Genomic DNA, 3,938 nt, shown 5'->3' with positions numbered 1-3,938 from the left:
AAAGCGAATACCGTAAAGAACAAATGACATGGGTGTCTGTTGGAAATTTTAAGCAGAAGAAAAAAAAAATCAGCTTTCAAAATCCCCCCCCCGCCCAGCAACTCATGGAATGTACATCTGATTTCCCCAAGAATAACCACCTCTTCTTCCTCCTCACCACTACCTCTTTCATCCTGGGTTTTAAAATGACAAGGCAATCAGCGCCTAGAGTTAGACTCATTAAACGTTTATTTTTAGGAGAGATTTAAAAGACTTTATAACCCACCTGTGGCAATTAGGGATCCTCGAGTGCTCTCCTGTTGGCCCCTGGAGCTGGCCCCTGAGCTTGGCTGTCTTCCAGTTTGGGTCTCTATATTTAGCTGACTAAAAAATTCTCCCGTGCAGTTGAGACTGAGGCCATATTTTCATTTCCTGAGTTCACATGTGGGGTGACCCAATTCTTCAGAGGCCCCACTTTCTGAACTTGTCTCTACCTTTGCTCTGTTAAGGAGTCTCAGAGGGCAAGTCAACCATCAGCATGCCATCTATAGAATGGAGTGATTCGTGGACACCTGCCATGAGAAGCAGTTAATTACTGGAAAGGACTCCGGGAGCCTGGAGTCGTACGTGTCATCAGGGTCTCACAGCCGTGGGGGATGGTAGATAACATGTGCAGGTGGCGTTTTTCCACCGGGTGCAGGACCTGGTGGAGCTGTCAGATTTAGACAAGGTTCAGCCTGAGAGGCCCCTAGTTGGGGATGAGAAGAAGGAGGCCTAGATACCGAGAACTTAATTTGAGGTGATGTCCGAGGCCCTGAGAAAGGGTCTATACTGTCCACTCCTAATGCCACACTGACCCTGGGCCATAAAAATTTGCATCATGGTGAGCTATAATTACCTGAAATCATGCTCATTAGTGGCAAGAAGGCATTTTTACAAAGAATGCTTTGGTCCATTTCCCCTTGGTTTAGAAGTTTTTTATCTTGAAAATATTTGGTTTTAGGACCAAACACAGGGGCAAAACAGTCCTGTTAAAACATCTTCTTTATTATATATTTGTTTATTTATTTTGTAAGAGTAACAGCCACATACACACACACGAAACCCCATGTCAGCTTTGTGGAAACCATCTAAAAGTCAAAGAGGTGTAGTGGATGTCCTAAGCATATTTTTTCTTTTAGATGATGTTTTTATCTTCCTTAAACTGTAGGGTGAGGATATAATATAGAAATCAAGAACTCTTTTTGATAAAGATTGTCCCCTATATGGAAAATTTATGCAAATTTTCTGCTGTTAAGTAGAGGCAAACCTCAAACATACACACACATGTACACACACTTGTGTATATATGCATGCTCATAATTGCTCAGAATCCTAGGCTGTAAATACTACTTTTCAGATAACACATATAAAATGTCAGTTGGTTCAGCATATTGCTCAAGCATAACTGTGAATGAACTTATCAAAACCATCATGCCTGGGGTACTCAAGTTGCTTTATAGTTTTGTTTTTGCCATTAAAAAATGTATTTTTAAAAATCACATTTTACAAAAGTGTTTTAGAAGTAGTAAAAGCGATTACCGAAGTTGTTCCAGATGATTGTCTAGATGCTAAGCAAGATAACTTCAAGGTATTAATCTCAATTATCTGAATCTTTTAAAACTTTTCAACAAATATGAATTTTAATAATTACTCAGGAAGCACACGAGGACATTAGCTTTACTTTCAGGAGCATTTGAAACTTTTCACATTTTCCATCTGACTCTTTTACTTCCAGTTACTCTTGAATAGGCTGCCCTTCCTGTTCCTGAGGCAAGGCACACAGGCTGACCTGTGGAGAAGTGGTCTTGGGTTCAGACTGAGAGACCACTGGTTGGCCCCCCAAATCACAAGTGAAGTTTCTGACCTCAGAATCTTTGGAAAAGAGGAAGTTCTAGATTGGATTCAAAGAAGACATAACCCATTACAGCAATTGCTTATGCAAATGCCAGCCTTAGTAAATGAAATTAAAACAAACGAACTTCATCCTGTGCCATCAGTCTGAATGCCTGGTCTCTCCCTAAAAAGACAAACAACCATGGCCTTCACAGTTCTGTAACAAGGCTTCCTGTAGTGTTTGTCTCGACTCTCCTCTGAGGTTTTCTAGAAGGAGTTCGATTTCTGGGAATATTTTCTGTCTTCTTGTCTTCAATTTGGAAGATTCACAGGAACTCAAGCTCATGTTTTCCCAATAGATAACTTTCCAAACAAATGAGTGGACACGAACAAATGATCACAAACACCTGAAATGGCAGCCATCACCTCTGTCAAATGCCATGAGAGAGCCTTACTGAGCCTTCCTAGCTGCCATCATTGGGCCATCCCACATTGATGGCTACCAGGCTGCTGAAGAGCAAATGTGTCTCCAGAGTCCTTCCTTCATGAACAGTCTCTCGTTGTTTCCTCTTCCTCATTTGAAAGTATCTCTGTCCTCCAACTTACTGGATTTGAATTCAGATCCTTTGCCAGTTTTAATCTATGAAAAGTTCACTGTGGTCTGTGAAGATGTCGAACACCTAGAAATAGGTTGAGGTCCTATTTCCTGAGACGGATGCTCGTGAAAAATGTGGTAAAAGATGGCAGATAAGCATTAACTCAAAACAGAAATTGTGCAGCCATCTGCTCATCACTGTATCCTGGCCCAATTTGAAACTTATCTCTTTTTGGTGCTTTTCACTCTCTCTGACCAGGCCAGGCCTCCATTATCTCCCTCTAGGAATATGGTGCTTGGCTGGTCCTAAGTGGCCTTAAAAAAATCTCCAGCCCATCATTCACATTTCTGGGAACATATATAGAGAGGGTGGAAATTATATTCCTCCTTCCCATCTTGGGTTTTTGTCTGGGATTCTGTACATTAAGCTGACAAAAGACAGACTAACAGGAGAAAAACAAATAGAAATTCATTGACCAATGTATTGTGCATAAATATGGGAGTGTGTATTCAGCAGTGAGCAGCTCAGAGGGTTGACTAGAACTTGGGCTTTTAGTGCATCTTAGGAAAAAAACAATAAACTTTTAGAGAAGTGACAAGATAGAGGAAAAGGACTGAGCTTCCAGGGAGCAAATGGTGGGAAGGCAAGTAAATGGAGAAACAAATGATACATAAAGATTAGTTTTAGCAAAAGATGGGATTTGCTATGCAGACTCCTTTGGTAGCATCTCTGACCCAAGAAGGTGATCAAACTTCAGTGACTAACTTCTGTCCTTCCTGGTAGAAAGGAGAGAAGAGATATTTTTGCAAATTTATGTCTTGTTTTAGGGCAAACGGGGGGAAGGCAAAGAGTTTTTCTTCCATCTGCTGCTTCTCAATTGCTTTCTGCTCAAAATAATTAATAGGCCAAAGTGGCATATTTTGGGGTGGCTTATTCTGCCACCCTTCACATACTAATGCATACATGTGATCATGCTATATTCTCCTGCTCAAAATGTTGAGTAACTATTATCTGTATACAGAAAAAAAATTATACCTTCTTATCCTGGCATTCAACTTCCCCATCATCTAGCTTCAACCTACCCTTTGAAACATATTTTTCATCATATCCCCTCTAGCCACATGGGGACCCTGGTCATTTTCCACACACATCATGCATTTTCATTTTATGTGTCTTTGTTTATGCTCTTCTGTTGTCATGGAACATTTCCTTTCCCAATCCTAATAGTGTCTGTTCTTTAGAACATGACAGAGTTACCTCTCAAGGTCATCACAGAAACCTTTTCTCAAACTTAATCACCTACCCCACACCTCCCCTGGGCATATTCTGTATCATTTATAGCCTCGGGTTTCCTCAGTGCTATTTAGTTAGCAGAGACAATTTTACACTATTTGAAGGCATAAAATGCCTTATTCGTCTTTGTGTTTCTCTTCTTCCCTCAAACATTTGGCAGCAAGCTTTGCACCTAGTACATTGCAACTGTGCCTA

Source organism: Phyllostomus hastatus, unplaced genomic scaffold (assembly GCF_019186645.2).
Source record: "Phyllostomus hastatus isolate PE091 unplaced genomic scaffold, TTU_PhHast_1.1 phas_scaffold_39, whole genome shotgun sequence".
NCBI lineage: Eukaryota > Metazoa > Chordata > Mammalia > Chiroptera > Phyllostomidae > Phyllostomus > Phyllostomus hastatus.
The sequence above is the reverse complement of the archived record's forward strand: the minus strand, read 5'-3'. Positions refer to the sequence as shown.